Below are 20,224 nucleotides of genomic sequence, written 5' to 3'. Positions count from 1 at the left end.
ATATATATATATATATATATATATATATATATATATATATATATATAATTCTGAAGTCATACAAACTCACTGAAAAGGGAAGTAAGAAAAAAAATAAAACTCACTTTCTCCCTCTTCTCCAGCTATTAATATTTTATAAACCAAGCTCATGAACTTTCTCTTGTGACATTCTGAACAACCCTTAACTGCAGGTTGGTAAATAGTAGGTTCCCCTAATATCGCCCTTATACAGAACCCAGTGCAGTCCCAAATCACTGAGCAGTTTCTGTACTCTGTAACTCTACCATCTCTTTCTGCAACTCAGAAACAAGAAGCAATTCCCCCTAAAAGAGACTTAAAATATGTAATAACTTATAATGAAATTCTTCAACTAAATCTCCTGGACTTATACACTTCTGAGACAACTTTACAAGCATTTCCCAAACATGTATTCTGTCATTGCCAAACACTTCCATGAATTACACAATTTTAGGAAAATATGTAATTCTCTTGGATAAAAGCTCATAATTCAGCAATCCTGAAATCAAAGAAAGGTAAGGCCCCTTACATTTTCAAAAATCCCATTTCAAGGTTAAGCATTCATTACGACTATGCAATGGAGTTGATTCATGGTCAAATGGATCCTAGGACGGATAAAGGACTGGGTCATTCCCCCTCTCCTGCAGCCAAAGCAATATTCCATTACTTGGCTGTCTCTCCACAATTGCCATAAAACACTGTTCAAACCTGTCAATGCACATAATGTTTTTTTTTTTTAACTTCTACTATGATCAGAAAGATATGGATTTAATTTATTACTGTTATTTCACATTTTATAGCAAAAAAGACTTTCAGACATTTGCTAAACAAAACAAAACATACTGAAAACAAACAGCATGAGCAACAGTAAGCAATTCTTCCCTTCACAGATTTAATGAAAATGCACTTCACATTCCATTAAACTACAAGATACTTGGTAGGGGTTATAGTCAGACAGAATACAGTAAAGCACTAATTAGCATCTATGTGAAGGGTGTAGGAACTCAAAAGAAAAACATGTAACTCTTTAGCTAACAGCTTGGGACAGCCCACTAGATACAAGTGTCCCTTTTCAGAGGCAGCCAAGGAGTACTGTCTGATAAAGTTACTTTGTCAGAGTTGCACACTAGACAAATGAAGTCTGACGGAATCATAATCTTACTCATCTGCACTAAGTAGCAGATAGAATGTTGCTATCCAACACAGTGTATTCCACACATATGTTGCTTACAAAAACAAGGATAATTAAAATGTGTTCACAGTTAAAATATTAACATTAAACTTGTAGATGTCACCCTGTACACTTTATTCACAGCCAGATAATAAACACAACTGACAACAGTCAACAAAACAATGAAACCAAGGATCACACCCCAAAGAATATGGCTCTTATGATGATGTTCCTGTTTACTACAATCAGTTCCTTCCTTTACACCATAACTACTGTGAGCTGCAGGAACCAAGTATTTTTACACATGCACATCTCCAACCACATGAATGACTGTACATCTCAGATACCTGGTTGAGAACAAGTGAATAAATATATTCATAAATAATGGGCCAGAAGTGTAGCACAGCTTGCTGCTATCACAACCATTCAATGCAATCCGCTACAACCCCCTCTTCCCTCTCAACGTCTTGGCTCAATCACAAACAAAGACACAACAATTGAAGCATATTTTGATTGTTTTTCATATATATATATATATATATATATATATATATATATATATATATATCAAAGTTTATATATATAAGTTGCTAGTATAAAAAGATAAAGGCCAAAACTCATGCTCGCCATTATTTAATGATTATAATCCACAACAATTTGCCAGAAAGCTACAAAGTTATAGAAGGAAAAGAAAATACATAAATATCATTTTAATTTATTTATTATTATTATTATTCACTATGCAAAGTTTCCCTTTTCAGAGATGACACAGGAATACAGTCTGACTGACTTGTTAAAAAGCACAGAGAAGGCAAATGGAAATGGAGAGCAGTTTGCTGTAACCCATTGGTTTCTACAGGAAGCAGTTTGTTAATAGCTTGGAGACTTTTGGGATTCCAATTAACTTGATACACATTTTCTGAATAACAACTATTAAACTGTAATGATTAGCATAACTGACTGACTGGCGTCCTAAATGATGTATCAGAAAATAAAGATATAAAGAAAGGCCTAGCAGTTAGTGCAGTAGATTTAAGTCTCTAAGCTCTTAGTGAGCTGTTTCTTACAGTCAAGAGTACAGAGTTTGATTTTCTAGTTACATTCGCCTGCTGTGTGACTTTGAACAAGTCACTTAACCAGGTAGTGAATACAATGTATTTATTTATTTATTTAACATTTGTTTACCAGGGAAGCCAACTGGGCTGGTTGCCCATTTTCAGCAGAGGCCTGGGGAGAAAAGCTTCACAAAAAACACACAGTATAAATAAGACACAATTTTGCAGATCAGAAGAGTTATTGTGCTATTAAACTGTTATGTCAATGTTGAAAACACAATGTTGGGGTAACCACTGACTTTGAGACCACCAAGTTGCCAATATGAGGTATATTGACAAATGTGGCAGTAGGAAAAGTCAGTATTTTGGTACTTTGAACCAGATACTTTAACAACGAACACAGGGTATCCATGTATCACTTAAGCTGATCTTCATGTTTATCCACAGACAGAACGACAAATTATGAGACTTGACCTGCATAGCAAAGTACTTTAGATATTACTTGAGTAGTATTAAAAGTATAGGAAATGCAGATTGCATGGACAGCTGAAATGTGGAAGCTCAGGTAGGATAAGGAATGGTTGCACCCAAGAAGTGATAATGCAACAGGAAGACTAGTAGTATTTGCAATATGGAAGCAGTTGTGCAGCAGTTAAATAAACAAAAGTGTGTTGGTTATGAAATAAGAAAATGCGCAGAAGGCTACATAAATATATCATCTCCCATTTAGGGACATACAAATAACCAACTCAGCCTCTGTAGCAAAACAAACCAAAGTCTGACGTATTGTGATTTTTTTTACAGTATGAATTTTCTTGAGTATGACACATATTTTTTTAATTTAACTGCATTTATTTAAACTGTATTTGCTTTAATATTGCTAAACACTCAAGTGTGCTAGCTTGCACTGCATTTGAATAATTTTCACTGCTGTTTTAGCTGCCTTTCTGCAAAAAAAAAAAAGGTTCTAAGCTTGTTTCCTGCCTTTCCTGTAACTAGTCTAGTCCAGATGCATTTGTCTCAGTCAGAATAAGTATGACATTCCACTGACTAAGCAAACTGCAGTGATTTATTTGAATTTACTATGTGTCCATAAATCCATCCCTGCTGTAATCATACTGGGGACTTATTTGTGGAGAGCTGTTTGCTGTAACCTATTGGCAATCATCCTGGGGACTAGAAGGGACATACTCATACTAGGTGAATTCACTTTATAAAGTGTCCCTTTTCAGGGATGATCCAAGAACACAGTCTGACTTGCTGAAAGGCGCAGCATAAGTAAACACAGGTGGAAGGATTCAAAGCATGTACTCCATTTCATCAACTCCATTCATTAAACATGAATATTCCCTGACCATTGAAATGTATCTAGCTCTGCAAATACTGCTCTGAATATGGGAAACAGTCCTGTTGACCAATAAACCTGCCAGTCGCACATTTATAGATCTACTTTCCATACTGCAAATACTACTGCAGGAAATCTGAACATTGTCACAATGTTTATCAAAAAACAAATTCCAGTGGTTCTGCTGCTGACCAGGTCCCCAACCCAAATTCAAGTCTTTGTAATATGACAAATATTGCTTAGAATGCCATGTCGAAATATGCCAAGTACCAAAAGGTTTAAGCGTTTATAATTTTGCGTTGGAAATTAAACAAACTGATAACATCTACAATGATTCGGTGATGTTGTATAACAACATGGGGATTCTAAAAAATGATTATTAATTACAGCAAGGATATGATGTATGTGTTGGTTAACCAAATTAAACAACTAGATCTGTGTGTCAAAGATAGTGTAGCATTATCTATCCATGAAACAATATATGAGAAAACTGGTGCTAAAACACACAGGCATGCGGCCACTATCGGATATAAAAAAATGCAATTGTATATAAAAAACTGCATTACAAGCTGAAGTTAAGTGAAACTTGCAGTAGTGAATTTTGGTCTTCTGTTACGTACAAACTTGCAGTTTTAAAAGTACTGTATTTTCATTTTTTCTGTTTCCTAATTGTGTGTTTCTGAACAGTGTGCTGTGTGTCTCTCTAAAGTTAGTTCTCCATCCTCCCTCCCTGTTCCTGTGTTGGTATTAGTTTTGGTGGCTCTGGAATTGCCCGACCCTCCTTTACATCTGTATTAGAACACTCGTCCTGGGTCCATCTCATTTGCTCACTTAACCGAGTACAGTTGGATCATATTCTGAGTCTAGCATTCACTCTACTTAATACATTGAGAAGATTTGAGAAGGCCAGCCCACTTAGGTTCTTCCTTCCTCTCTTCTTGCACTTAAAAAAAAAATAAAATGTTGCACTTTATTCATTTTCTTTTATTTTATTTGTGTACCCTCCTACTTTATTTGACTTTTCTTAAAAGTACTCAATTTTATTTATTCTGCTGCATTTATTACTGCTTGGTCGCAGCCTGATTAAATTGTAACTGTTACTCTAAGTCTTTTGGTTTAAGCACTTGGGCTTCATACAGGCTGTTTTACATTAAGAAGGTTTGTGGTCTGCACTCTTGTGGGAGGAGAAGCTGGATGCTGCCCTTCTGAGCTGGGAATTTCTGGTCACAGGCTTATTGTGACTGCTTATTTGAACTGTTTCTTTCTGAAACTGGTGTGCCTTGTTGCTGTAGCATAGACCAGATTCAGGCCTGCTGAATCTAGCTTTGTATGTATAACTTGAGCACTGATCCAGGCAATCTTTTTTTGAAGAAGGTTCCCCTGCAGCCTAGTAAGCAGGGGTGTGTAGTTAGAACTTGTCTGATTGAAGACTGCTGAAACAGGGCTCAGTTTTGAGCTTTTTTCTGGTTAAATGGGTAACTTGTTTAAGTCAGTTTGTTTGTTTTCTATTGTTAGATATATATATATATATATATATATATATATATATATATATATATATATATATACAAAATTGCACCTTATTCATCTGCTTTTACTGTATTTATGTTTCTTCTTACTTTATTACTGGGGGCATTGACTACAACTCTGATCTGCAACATATAACAATATGTATCCTTTTCTGTGCTTTTAAACTGTTTTTTTTGAGTGTATCTGCTTTATTTTCTGGAAAACAAAAAAAGAAATATATATATATATATAAATATATGCTCACACACACACATATATATATATATATATATATATATATATATATATATATATATATATATACACACACATATATATATATATATATATATATACATATATTTATATATATATATATATATATATATACACACACACACACACACACACACACACACACACACACACACACACACACACACACACATATATATATATATATATATATATATATATATATATATATGTATACTTGCTTCCCGCCTTCTTAAGCTAGTATAGTCCAGTTTTAAGGTTAGTGCTGAATTCTGGGCTGTGTTATAAATCTCTATGTTTGCCCATACCTTACTTGGATAGAAGGAAGTTTTTCTGTTCACCTGTGAGAGAGGGGAGTTTTGAGCAGCCTATCTGTCCATGGAGGAGTGGTTTCAGCCCAGAAATTGATTAGTTTATTGGCCATTTTGGGCTAATTTCTATCTCTTTCTTTTCCCTGCTATAAATACTGCATTTGCCCGGTTTTGCACGCTGGGCAGCACCGGTTAGCTAGGGTAAAATTATTCCCAGCTCCACAAAGTCTCCTCTTCAATTTTTTCCTTGGAACTAGACAAACTTTCAACTTATGCACTCAAGTCATTCATTTGTCAGCCTGGCACTTGCTCAAAACTTATAGTAATCACTTATAAACTCTAGCACTAGACCCTCCTGTACCGTACAGAAGGACAAGGCTCTCTATTTGACCTTACCAGCTATCCAGTAAAACAGTTCACTGTCCCTATCCAGGCATGTCCAAAGGGCAGTTTCAGGTGTGCTCTCCAGTCCAACTGGTGAATCTGGGCATTTTGAGGCAATGTTACAACTGCCTCATGATCACAGGCAACCCTCTCCTCCTACCATCAAACACTAATACATGCGAGAGATGCAGTTATACAGCCAAACTAGAGGCTAAGCTCTCTCAACCCAAGACTGATCAGACAGTCAAGAGGAGAAGGGAAATACTTGCATAACACCACCAGTCTCACATAGACCCATTAAACCAGCACCGGCAAAAAACTCACATAAATACATGAAAACATACTCGGAGGCTCTAAATAAAAATCGGTAAAACCAACAGAGACCTCCAAAGCAAACATCCAAGCAACCTCCACCCCCCCCAACACAAACCATGAATCACATACTTCACAAAACCAGTGTGCCAATCAATCACAGCCCTTAAGGCAAAATAACATACCCAACATACTAGTAATAGGTGACTCTATAGTCAGGCTCACTGAATTTCCACTCACAAGGCTGAGTAAGGAGAAGGTCACTGTTAGCTGCCTGTCAGGTGCCAGGATCAACCACATAACACAAGCACTCAGGTCACTCCAGAACAAGTACAAATATGACTCTGTCATTGTCCATGTTGGTGTGAATGACCTGAGCCATACCTCCCTGGACTACATGAAGAGAGACATGGAAGAGCTCTCTGATCACGTAGCCCAGGCAGGTATGACCCTGACCATGAGTAGCATCCTGCCCTCACCAAGAATGATACCAAGATATAAAGAAAAAATTCTCGATTTCAACAATTGGCTAAGTTTCTGGTGTCATTCAAAGGGGATCCAGTGTCTTTCCAGCCTGGGATGATATGCTCAACAAACCACGCTGCTGGTGCATTGTTAGAGATGGCTTACACCTGTCACCCTTAGGCTTTTGAATACTGGCTAAGGCTCTTGACACCCCCATAGTGCCTTTTGTAGGCAAGGCTCAAAAGACAAACTCACCGCCATAAATAGCACAAGTAACAAAAAACTGAGGGTAATGCTACTCAATGCCAGAAGTCTAAACCTCAAAATGCACGCACTTGAGGCACTCCTCAGTATGGAGAAAATTGATATAAGTGCAGTAACAGAAACCTGGTTTAAGGCTCCAGAGAGCACCCCAGCACTACCAGGCTACAACCCATACCATACATTTTTGCCACAGAACCCAAATGAAATACAAAAGGCGGGGGTGTATCCATATTCATCAAGGATACCCACAACTTCAGATTAGTGGCAAAGTACGATGCTTCAGAGATCACCCACATGCAACTAACAATGGGCAAAACTGAAATTCAAATTGTAGCTTGCTACAGATCACCCACCATGTCCCAGGTCCCCCATTCCGCATTTCTGGAAACACTGGGAAACATATAGGTCCTACCAAACACCCTGATTTTGGGTGATTTCAATTACCCAAACATTAACTGGGAGAACTACTCAAGTACTAACTCCCTTGCCCAACTTTTCCTAGAATTTATAAACTCAAATGCCCTGGTTCAATTGGTCAACACTCACACCAGAGGTAACAACATATTGGACCTAGACATCACCAACATGGGTGTTCCACACGAGGTCAACTTCTTGCTGGTTAGATCTGACCATAAACAAATCACTTTGGATATTCGTATTCCGCTCCTACCCCCAGACAAGAAAACCACCATGAAAAACTTTTCCAAAGCAAACTTCACGTTACTTAAGACCAAAGTGGAAAGTTTCAAAGTCCCCATGCTGAAGGATAACACTGTCCAAGCTGCAAAATCCTTTACTAATGCATTCTACGGGCAGCTACTAGAATGCATGGATCATGCCACCCCAAGCAAACCCAAGACTCACTCCTCCAAGAAAAGGAAACCAGTCTGGTGGACTCCTGCCATAAACAAGCTATACAATAGAAGGAGGAAACTAGTACAGAAAAGAGTAAAATCCCAAGAAGGGAAGACATCCCTGATCAGTATCAGCAAGAAACTATGATCCCTCAAAAAATTATCCAAGACGAGCTTTGAAAGAAAAATTGCCAAGGACTCCAAAGATAACGACAAGGCATTCTTTAGCTGTGTCAAGAATCTAAGTGGCAATGCTCACATCTGCTCAGAGTTAGTGCAGAATGGCACAAAATACACTAAACCAACTGATGCCACCAACATCCTGGCAGACAGGTTCAGCACAAACTTCACCCCCCCTCTCACCCCCAAAAGGGCCCATGACCATACCAGAAGAATGTAGAGTCCCTGAAATCACAGACACTCAGGTTAAAACAGCCCTCTCCAAAGCCAAAGACACAGCATCAATGGGACCGGATGGTGTCACAGGCTGCGTCCTACATGAGTTCAAAGATGAACTAACCCCTCACCTAAACACACTGTTCAAACTTAGCCTCTCCACTGGCTACATACTCATAGAGTGATGCACAGCAATGGTTATTCCACTCCACAAATCTGGAGCCAAAACAGACCCCGGGAACTATTGCCCTATAAGCCTGACTAGCTTGGTCTGCAAGGCTATGGAGCACATCATCATGGAACTCATTAACAGAGACATTGGGAACCTCCAAACACTGGAACCTACCCAGTTTGGCTTTGTTATGGGCAGATCATGCCTCCTAAACCTAGTGGACTTCTTTGAGACAGTTACCAAGGCTATAGACAAGGGAAAGGTGGTACACACAGCCTACCTAGACCTCACAAAGGCCTTCAACACCATTCCCCATTCTGGTATTATAGACAAGCTCACCAGCCTGAACATAAAACCCTATGTCACAAGATGGGTTACCAGCTGGCTCAAGGACAGAACCCACATGGAGAGAGTTGCGGGAGCTAGGTCTGACTCTAAACCAGTTACAAGTGGCATTCCCCAGGGCTCAGTCCTAGGACCCCTCCTGTTTGGCATATACTTCTCAGAGGTACAGGCAAGCACAGGAGGACTATGGCTGACCAAGTTCACAGATGACTGCAAACTAGGGGCTATAATTGACTCTCCGGCTGACACAGACATCCTCCAAAATGGTCTCACTGAGACGGATACCTGGTGTCAAAATCATGGCCTTAAGCTAAATGCCAAAAAGTGCATAGTCATCCCCTTTGGAAAAAACAAAGTACCCACAGACTACCACATAGGTGATAGTCCCCTAAATACGGAAGACATAATAAGGGATCTGGGGACCTAAGTAGATAGTAATCTCACCTTTGATAATCACATTGCCAAAGTGGTTAGAAAACCTACGTGGCCCACCTAATCACAAAAGGGTTCGCATCCAGATCAAAAGAGGTAATTGTGCCCCTCTACTCATCACTCATCAGACCCATCATAGAGTACAATGCCCCATTTGGGATGTACCTTACAAGACACCTGCAACAGCTGGAAAGACCACAGAAGTACCTCACCAAGAGGATCACTGGCCTCAAACAGAAGCCCGATGCAGCTCGACTGAAGAAACTCCAGTTGTACTCGATTGCATATCGCCTACTCAGAGGTGATCTCTGCCAACATACAAGGCCATGTCAAACCCAGAATTGATGGACATGCTCCACCTAAAGAAAACCTTATCCCCTTGAGCCACACGCACTAGTGATCTAAACCTCACCACAACAATAAATAGGATGTTGTGGAGGGATAGATTCATGTCCCAAATAATTTCCATGCTTTGGAACAAGATTGCAATCTACATTAGGCAGAGCTCCTCGCTAACACTCTTCAAAAGAAACCTTGACGAGTGCATGGGAAACAGAAAGTTTACCTCAGGGATCACTTCAGTGGCTCTGCTGGACAGAGGCACAGGGAACTAATCTAAGGGGGTGGTGAAAGCCAACACATTCTGGCTAGGCTTATAAATGCTTTCGGGCTGATAGCCTAGTACCAACTCATGAACCTATGAACCTATAAAAACAGAAAAAAAAACTGTCCAGTGACTCTGATGTATACAAAAACAATTCAGCTTATTTGTTATTCAGTGGTTCTAATGATAATTATTATGATTCCAGTGGAGTTAATGCTAATGCAGTATCACAAACTGATGACTCAACATGTGAGAATGTTTTATTAGAAGATAATTCCAATGAAGAGTTTCCTCCACTTTCAAGATTGTCTTCTAGACTTGCTAATTGTAGAACAACTGCCATGAGTGATCATGGCAATGTGCAAACTGGTTAGCATTTCATTGAAGAAACAGCATCTGTTTCTTTTTCAAAAAAGCCATAAGATAAATGCAATTACATATGGAGAGGTTGCAGCAGACTGGCAATAATTATTCAGTATCTGTTTACAATGTGCATTCTAAAGTGTATAGTGGTGTTTCCATTAAAGTTTTTAGTAAAGGATTTTTGTTTATTCCATGTAGGAGGGTAAATTTGATTAGGTTAATACTTGATATAAGTTATCCACTAGAAAAATTGAATTTAAATTATATTTTACAAGACATTAAACATTTTAATACAGATTTAACAACCCTTTGTAAAAAGTGTAGCACCTTTAATCTAGTGTTAAATGATATATTATTATTATTTTTTTTAAAAAAAAACATGTGAGGCTGATTTTAGGAAATTATTGAAAGATAAAACTGGTGAAAAGTTGTCTAATCTGTCTCAGCATGAACAAAAAGCTCTCTTTGATTTGCAATGTGATATGACAGTTAGAATTATGAAAGACGATAAGGGTACCAGCATTCTTATTATGGATGTTGCTAGTTATTTGCAAGTGATGAGAAGCACCTATATGAGGATAAGTGCTATGAAGTTGTGTCTCATTTATTTATTTTTAATAAATTTAAAGTAACTCATTAATTTTTATGGGCACCAATGAATCAGCATTAAACTGATTTTAATTTGTTTGAAAGTTTTTAAATAACCAACTGCATCTTAATAAGATTTTTTTGATGTGTTCCTTTTTGAGGTGGATGTTTTAAGCAGTTTATTTTTAGATAGAGAATGTAATATTAATAAATTAGAAGCAATTATTGAGGACATAAAATGTAAAGAATGGGAGAAATTTCCACTGATTTTATTATTTATTTACTTATTTATTTAACATTTGTTTACTGGAAAAGTCCAACTTAAACAAAGCCAGTTTTCAGCAGAAGCCCAGGCAGAAACACTCCAGATGCAAGTCTTTGTAACACGGGAGGAAACGGAGCACCCAGAGGAAACCCAGACAGATGCCAGGAGGACTTGCAGAAGGCACCCCAGCTGAAAATCAAACTGGAGAACATCTTGCTGTGCGCTGACAATGCAACCGCTGCACCATTGCACTGTCCATTTTTATTGAAAGTTACATCACTAAAGCTGAATAAATTGAGAGTAATTCATATTACAGGGCTTTTTCTATGCCTATTACTATACATATGAAAATATTAAACAGGTTATGAAAAATAATTGGAAAATAGTTTTTGCTGATCAGGATCTAGAAAATATTGTTGAGTCTGCAGCTTAAGTTTTTATGAAAGGAAATGTAATATTAAAACTTTATTATAAAAAAGATTATTGTAATGAAAAGGATTACAGAGGACCTCATGGGATTTATCCTTGTCATACTTGAACATATTGTAGATTTGTTAGCTGAGGGAGTAGTGTAGCATTGAAGCATAGTGGTAAAGAATTAAGTTGTAGTCAGAGATTTAATTGTAGATCAGAAAATATAGTTTATTTAGCCACTTGTTAAACATGTGATGGCTTCTATGTGGGTAAAAAACTTAGAATGCTCTGTCCAAGGAGATTTGAAAATGTGTCAGCTATTAGAAAGAAGGATATTTCTAATGCTTTGGCCAATCATTTTATGGTCTGTGATGAATTTAAAAAGTTTACTATTTTTGTCATAGACTATGGGCCAGATTCACGAAGCCTCCATGTAAGAGTTATAACTCTTACACGGAGGCTGCAGTTAAACGGTGTGATGTCAGCATGTCATGCATATGCATGAGGTGCATGAGGCATGCTGAATCACACTAGTAACTCTCACACGGTCCGTGTAAGAGAGTAGGGGGCGTGTCTGTAGGCTAAGCCCCGCAAGCGGACACGCCCCCGGAAGACTAGAATGGCCGAAAGTAAACAGCCACGAGAGAGGCCATGGAAATGTGAATAAACACACTACACAACACATGCCCCGACAGACCATCAGTGTATAAAGTGAAGAGATGTTATAAAATTAAATTAAAACCTGTTTTATTTTTTAAACCCGTAAATGTTTGCTACTGTGTGTGCTCGTGTGCTGGTGTGCTACTAAGCGCAATTGCAGTTAGCAGTCAGTGGAAAGGGATATAAAAACTAAATATGCAAAGTAAGCCAAGAAGTAATAGCTTAGCAGTAGAGTTGCTGGCCTAAGAATAGGCAGGCAGGGTTCGAGCCCCCACAACAACCTTTTTTTTTTTTGTAAATAAGCACTAAAAAGCCCCCTGACAGTATTGTACAAATGTAAAAGTATTCCCTTTTGTAAAATGGAATGAAATGGAGCATATATTTTGAAGTAACACAATAATAAAAATAGTCAGAAATGTACTCATAGCTAAGCTGCTGTAAGACAGACTGCCCGCAGCTGAGTAGTGTTTAAAAAGCTGCAAACTGCGTGCCCGTTGCTAAGCACTGGTTTAACAGGCTGAAACTGGTTGCAACTAGCTGTGCTTAGCTGAACATGTGTGTCACTAGCCAATTAAGGTTTATCCCAGCACACACCGTTTGCGCGCCGCTCCCACAAGCTAACTGCCAGTGCGCATGCGTTAGCTCAGCATAAGCGCAGACCTGCTTTTAAGTGCTTAAAAGTGCTTTTGGCATGTTTGATTGACAGGTCTCAACTCATTTCTGTCAGGAAAATCAAAAATCAGTTGCCAGATTCGAACCCAGGATACCATGCACTAGAGTCAAGGTACTAAACCACTAAGCCATGACAGCAATACCTAGAAATGCTGAAATAGCATATATATGGGATAAAATCCAGAATGGAGCATGATAAAGCATTTTCAGTGAAGTAGATACAATTCCAAAATGGCCAATCAGAGAAATGTGCGGGAAAAGCGGCATATATAAGCCCCATAGGTGGAATACACAGCAGAACCGATTGTAGAACAGACCTGCAGTCAGAATGAGTGGAGTAGGTGAGGGCGTTGCTTTCGAGCACAGTGTTGGGGCGTTGAGGAGTCCAGATACATGGTCTGGCTCCTTGTCCATCATCACGAGGCCCAACTCATGCAGGGCCAGGTCTCATGGGGAGCGTATAGGGCAGAGGCATGGGACCAGTTGGCTCGTGATCTGACCAGTGCTACTGGCATTCCACGCACTGGTGAGCAGGTCCGTCACCACCATGCGGACCTGAAGCGGCCTTAAGCAAGATCAGTTGACCGAATGGATCCAGGAGGGCCGGGATATGCCCAACGCCCCACTACTGAGTAAGTTACATTTTGCTTATGTATGTAAGGATTTCAACTGGCTGATACCATGGAGATGTGTAGTCAATATTACTTCTTTGTATTACAGCTGCAGGTGTCCGCTCTGCGAACCGAGATGTATGCCCATAGGCTGGTGCGGCTGCGCCACCATGCAGGTTAGTAACCCCACCCATTACTTGTAAATAAATATTGTACTGTAGCATGTATCAGAACACTGCAGTGTATTGATTAAAAGTAATATAATGTGCAAGCAGGAATTGAAAGTCTGCAGGTATGGCTGCAACAAGTTCATCAGTATGCAAGTGTAACTGGAAATATAATTGATAGAATTAAACAGTGCTGTAATACAGATGTCCCACCATGAATTAAATATAGTGTAACCTGCAGTAGTCTCAAAAGTACAGCTTCAGAATCTGAGGTAGTCATATGTGAGATATATCCCCTGTTGAAATGCTGAATCATGACAGAAGTGAGGCTGTTGGAAAGTGTTTGAATCACCACCAGTCTAACATGTGAACAAAGCCTAGAAGTACCAACCTGAACTGTAAAGTTGCAGGATGTGTGAGAGTGACAGAAAGGGTCATGTATGAATAAATAAAGTAGTAATAACCCCTGAATATAGTAGCCCCAGTGTGTTTCTACAGAACTAAATGCATGTGGGAAGTACATCTTAATATCCCAAACTGATTTCAGTGTGTTAGAATCTGGAATGTCTAGGCCAAAGTCTGTATATGGTGATCACAGTAAACAATTTGCAGATAGAATGAATGATTATCTGACAGACTAAACAGCCATAGTTGTCCCCTGTCTTGTCATCAAAGTGTAGCAGGATGATGTATCTGATCAGATTCAAAATAAGTAGGATAGTGATGTATTTGTAACAGGTGTAGCATGACAGTCAAATAAAAATTATTTTGAAACATCAGCCTCAACTTAATTGTGTACTTATTACAAATGTAAATCAATGTGTAACATATGAATGTGACATCACTTTCTATCTCCACCCAACCCTATAATTCCATATAACAACACCCACTAAATAATGGTATGTGAACATTGCATTAATCATGGACATTTGTCCGTTTCAAAAATATATGCATGTCTGTTTGTGCATGTGCCCTGTTCATACCTGCAAATTTGATGGCCTGTTGCCATTAATCAACCCTGCATGTTGTTTGACTGTGTATTTCTGTTCAAATAATGCATGTGATATTGATATGCCCCTTGTTCAATGGTGTTAATATCTGGGTGTTTGTTTGATGGGAATACCAATACATGCTGTTACAACTAATCTGAATGGAATAAAATGCCACTAACCCAAACTAACATAACTACTCACAAACCTAGAACGCTTGGGAAGGCAGGTCCCAGTGGACCCACCTCTCCCACCTCAGCTGGCGACTGCACCTGGCACTAGTGCCCAGGCGGACCCTCCTCCGGTGGCCCTGTGCCACCGGGTGGAAGCGCTGCAGGGATGGGGCCTGTCCCCCTCTGCAAGTGTGGCGGAGGGGTTTGTCCACTCACCCTCCAAGGTGTCCGGTCTGTGGTGCGAAGGGAGATCAAGACTCTGTTCTTGGGCCCCTCACGCCAGCTCGAGGCTCGTGTGGCACAGCTAACGGCCCCGGCCATTGCCCGCCTACACAGCCCCAGCACAGCCCGTCCTGGGCTGTGAAGGAACAGTGGCAACTGCCTATGGGTGGGGATATCAGTTCCACTGTTGCCATCTGTGGGCTCATGCATCTCGGATATCCCAACCTCCGTCCCCGTCAATTGTGTAACCCCCGTGTGTCATACACCGCCCCTGTATCGTCTTGTCTGTCTTGTCTGTTAACCTACCCAACCTACCTCCCCAGCTATACCGACTTCCTTCACCTGACATACCACTCTCACCTGAAAAAAAAAGAAGGGGCACTCTGTACCCACAAAAATTACGCCCATACATAGCTGTCCATGTCGCACACATGTCTGCTTGACATTGAAACAGTTAATTACAATTGGTTCTACAACAAATATTAATGTTGTCCTGACACCTCTCTCAGGGGTGAAAGGTTTCCAATGTCTCACCAAAATACATGGAAATGCACAGCTGTTGCTGCCAAAGACATGGGCATCTATGGGCCTTACCTACATCCCTCCTGCAAATCCCACGCTTGTTTCCCTACTGTCTTACCCTCTTTGTGACCCCTTTTCACCACTTTCCTGTCACCCCTTTTTCTTTTCTTTCAAAGAAATTAGCGGGTGTGCGCTTGTGTTAGCGGAGCTCCCGCCAGTGTGCATGCGTGAGCTCCGTGCAAACGGCGAGACCTGGTTTTAAGTGCTTAAAAGTGCCTTTATGGCACTTTGATTGACAGGTCCTGTACTCAGTTTGAAAGCTTGCAAATAAAAATAAATTCCCACTGTCAGTCTTGAACCCAGGACCTTGGTAACATTAGTCTGTATGACCTACCACTAAGCCATGCCTGCCTTACAAGAACACAGTGCTAAAATAAATATAACATGTAATAGTAGGAATCAGTATAAAAGCAATATAGGAGATGTACTATCCGAAGCATGTCAGGCAGAGTTTTAATGGCCAAATTACTGGATTCCCATACTAGTTCAATGTTAACAGAAACAGCCCTGCTACTTGTTAGCTTGTACATAATAAAGTAAGGTAATGTACATATATGAAGGTGCGTATATCTACACATACATATATATAAATATATATAAATACATATGAAATATAGTTGTAGGTGTCAGTATCCATACACACTCACTACAGGAAACAGTGAACATAAATGCAGCAACCTGAATCTGCAACACAGCCTGACCCCTGTGTGACCTACTTACCCTTCTAACTGCTTAAAGGTGGCCTCAGCACTTTGATTGACAGGCCCTGTACTCAGTTTGAAAGTTTGCAAAGAAAAATAAATTCCCACTGCCAGTCTCTTCATAACATTAGTCTGTATGACCTACCACTAAGCCATGACTGCCTTACAAGAACAGACTGCTAGAATAAATATAACATGTAATAGTAGGGATCAATATAAAGGCAATATAGGAGGTGTACTATCCAAAGCATGTCAGGTAGAGTTTCAATGGCCAAATTACTGGATTCCCATACTAGTTCAGTGTTAACAGAAACAGCCCTGCTACTTGTTAGCTTGTACATAATAAAGTAAGGTAATGTACATATATGAAGGTATGTATATCTACACATACATATATATAAATATATATTAATACATATGAAATATAGTTGTAGGTGTCAGTATCCATACACACTCACTACAGGAAACAGTGAAGATAAATGCAGCAACCAGAATCTGCAACACAGCCTGGCTCCTGTGAGACATACTAACCCCTTTAACTGCTTAAAGGTACCTCCAGCACTTTGATTGATAGGCCCTATACTCAAGTCAAAAGCAGAATATAAGCATACTAGTAGGCCCTACCACAAGACCATTGTAACACTAGTCTGTATGACCTACCACTAAGCCATGACTCTCATACAGGAATATAGTGCTAAATAAGTGGAACATGTAATAGTAGGAATGAAGATAAAGGCAATATAGTATGTCTACTACCCAAAGCATGTCAGGCAGACTTTTATAGTCCCAATTACTGGATTCCCATACTAGTGTAGTGTTAACAGAAACAGCCCTGCTAATTGTTAGCTTGTACCCAATAATGTCAGCTAATGTACATATATGAAAGTATGTATATGTACACATATATATATATATTTATATAGCAACATATGACATATAGTTGTAGGTGTCAGTATGCATACACACTCACTACAGGGAACAGGCAAGAGAAATGTAGCAACCTGAATCTACAACACAGCATGAAGCATGGGAGATGTACTAACCTTCACACTCACAGAACACTGTCAACAGCATACCAGCATGGTCCACACCCTACAATCTGAAAGGGCAACGCCTATCTCACATACCCTTTTATAGCAGTGTCCTGAAATCACAGTGAGACATGCAATCAGTACACACCTGGCTGCATGCAATTAGCAAATGCTGCCTTACAATTGGTGCAGAGGCCATCACATGGACCTATGCAGATACCTACAAAAGCATTGAGTACCCACACTACACTCATGCAATACATTCATTGCACAAAACCTACAGAGAAAGAGAGAGAGAGAGACAGAGAGAGAAATCAAACAAATATAAGGACAGCCAGCAGCAAAAGCAGCAGCAAGCAGCAAACAGCAAGCAGCAAGCAGCAAGCAGCAAGGAGCAAGCAGCAACAAGCACCACTGGCACAGCAACAGCTGCCACAAACACAGGTAATGCAAAGTAGCAGGTTAATCCTGTGTATACTGTGACACCTCCAAATTTATCATAGTTCACTATCTATAGGTATGTCTATGAGATAAGTTGTGTGTACATAGTCCTGAAATATAAACATATGTAATATTGCTGTACATGTTGCCCATACTTAACACTTCCATAGCTTAGAACACAAGGCCAGTTGTGCATATGATGCAGTAGTTCCCAGGGTCAGTAGAGGTTCCTCCTCATTGGTGTGGGACCACTGTGTATGTATGGCACTGTTCAGGTACATATCCTGTAGTATGGCCAGGGATTAATATCAGTCTGTCATGTGGTGCTATGTCCTCCAGGGGTGAATGTAGCACATATCCAGGGATACCATTTCGTAACAGTGATGCTATGTGTTCTGCAATGATGAGGGTGGCTCTCACCTGGACATGTGAGAGGATAGGGAGGTGACAGTCATCTGGGATAACTAATACCACATGTGTAGGAGAATGGGGGGGTACCTGCACCTAAACTGTCTGCAACAATGTTGCCAATATCTGTGCATTTGGTGAATGTGAAGCATCTTAACACTGCTGACCACAGATGCCTTGCTGTCATGTGAATCTGCCCTGTGCTGCAGTAGCCTCCTACTATTGTTATACAATATGCCTCTATCTGTAGTCCACTGGACAGGATTAATAAGTGGTGTGCAGTTGTTCTGGGTTAGATATGTGTGTGCACAGTACATGCAGTATGTGGGATGTCTGTGGTAAGCATATGCAAAGGTGCTGGCGGTGTGTGTTGTGGCTTCCACTGGCCCAATGGGCTGCATGGATAGCATCACTGTCATAACTAGTGAATAACTGTGTAATTACATGCATACATAGCAAGGTAGTGTACTGTGCTTGTGGTGTTGTTTGGATATGTATATCCAGGCTGAGTAATGTGTGTCCACATCACAGGGTTGGATGGCAGCACACATCCAGTATGTATGGATGAACACCCAGAATGTGTCAGGCGTGTCACCTGTGCAGAAGTATCCGGCCATTACCTGTGCATCCCCACAACACACACACATGCAACATATGGCAGAAGTACTATAGCAGTACACACATGTTCATAGGTTCATACTAGGCTATTTGCCCTAGGGCATTGGTAAGCCTAGTAGAATGTGTTTGTCTTTCGCCACCCAATTACAAGTTATGCTGCTATACCCTTGCGGCGTTAGTATACTGTGCCTCTGTCTAACAGTGACATAGAAGTGATACCTGGGGTACAACTATGATCTCCATCCACTCATCCAGATTCCTATGGAAGAGAGTCAATGAGGGACTCTGCCTAACCAGTAGTGTGAGCTCATTACAGAGTGAAGGGAGCCTCTCGGTTAGGAATATGCCCTCCAGCATGTCCATGTATGTCAGTGCTGAGGTCCAGCTCTCCTGAGCATGTGGCTGTATGGGACTCTGATGGCCTGAGGTGCAGCATGTTCATTACTGCTGGGTAGGACATGGCTGTATATGGCACGCACAGATTGCCTCTGAACAGGCAGTATGCCACTGAGTCCAGCTGGATTTACTTTACCTGGGCAGCATATGACATCTGTGTGAGCCATTGCATCCCCTTGATGAGGTACTGTTGTCCTGTACCAGTTGCTATAGGTGTCTGGTTAGGTACATCCCAAAAGGTGCATTGTACGCAATTATAGGCCTGATGATGGATGAGTAAAGAGGCACAATGACCTCCCCTGCCATACATGTGAATCCCTCATGATTAGCTGGGCTATATAACATGTCTTTCAATCCATGCTGGCCATGTGGTTGACAACTGACAGACCGCTACCATGTTTCTTCCCCAGGTCCCCAACTACGTCTTCTGTACTCAATGGCCTAACACCTATGTTGTACTGTGCCACCAATGTGGAGGCATGGGAATCTGCATTGAATACTGATACTCCCCCTCCCTTGTTCAAGTGTTGGGGCCGACAAGAATGGTAACAGCTATAACCTGGTAGTACTGGTGTGCTCCTGTGAAACCTGAAACAGGTTCATGTTACTGCACAGATATCGATGTCCAGAATGTTAAGTAGGGTTTTGAGTGCGTGCATCCTTAGGTCTAGACTTCTGGTGTTGAGTAGCATCACTCTTACTTCCTCATCCTTTGTGATACAAATGGATGTGGGTTTGCCTTATGAGCCTTGCCTAATACAGGCACTATGGGAGTAGCAAGAGGCTCCGCCAAATTCCAATAGGACAGGGGTGCAAGCTGTCCCTAGCAAAGCATACCACCCCAAGATGGCAGGCATTGGCACACCTGTGAATGACACCAGTATGTCAGTCAATTGTTGGAAGGGATCATCGTGCCTTGATATTGTGGCATGGTTCTAGGTGAGGGTAGGATGCTACTCAAGGTCAGGGTCAAACTGTCTTGGGCTACGTGCTCAGAGAGCTCTGTACTG

At 40.4% G+C, this 20,224-nt stretch overlaps 1 long non-coding RNA gene across 1 annotated transcript in view; it reads right to left on the bottom strand.

Annotated features, from left to right (window-relative positions):
- The window catches only part of LOC122803404, a 2,587,193-nt gene that overhangs the window by 97,610 nt on the left and 2,469,359 nt on the right, over positions 1-20,224 (bottom strand). The gene's annotated exons all lie outside the window — the stretch shown is intronic.

This window comes from Protopterus annectens, chromosome 5.part1 (genome assembly GCF_019279795.1).
Source record: "Protopterus annectens isolate FY-2018-M chromosome 5.part1, PAN1.0, whole genome shotgun sequence".
Lineage (NCBI taxonomy): Eukaryota > Metazoa > Chordata > Ceratodontiformes > Protopteridae > Protopterus > Protopterus annectens.
The sequence above is the reverse complement of the archived record's forward strand: the minus strand, read 5'-3'. Positions and strand labels throughout refer to the sequence as shown.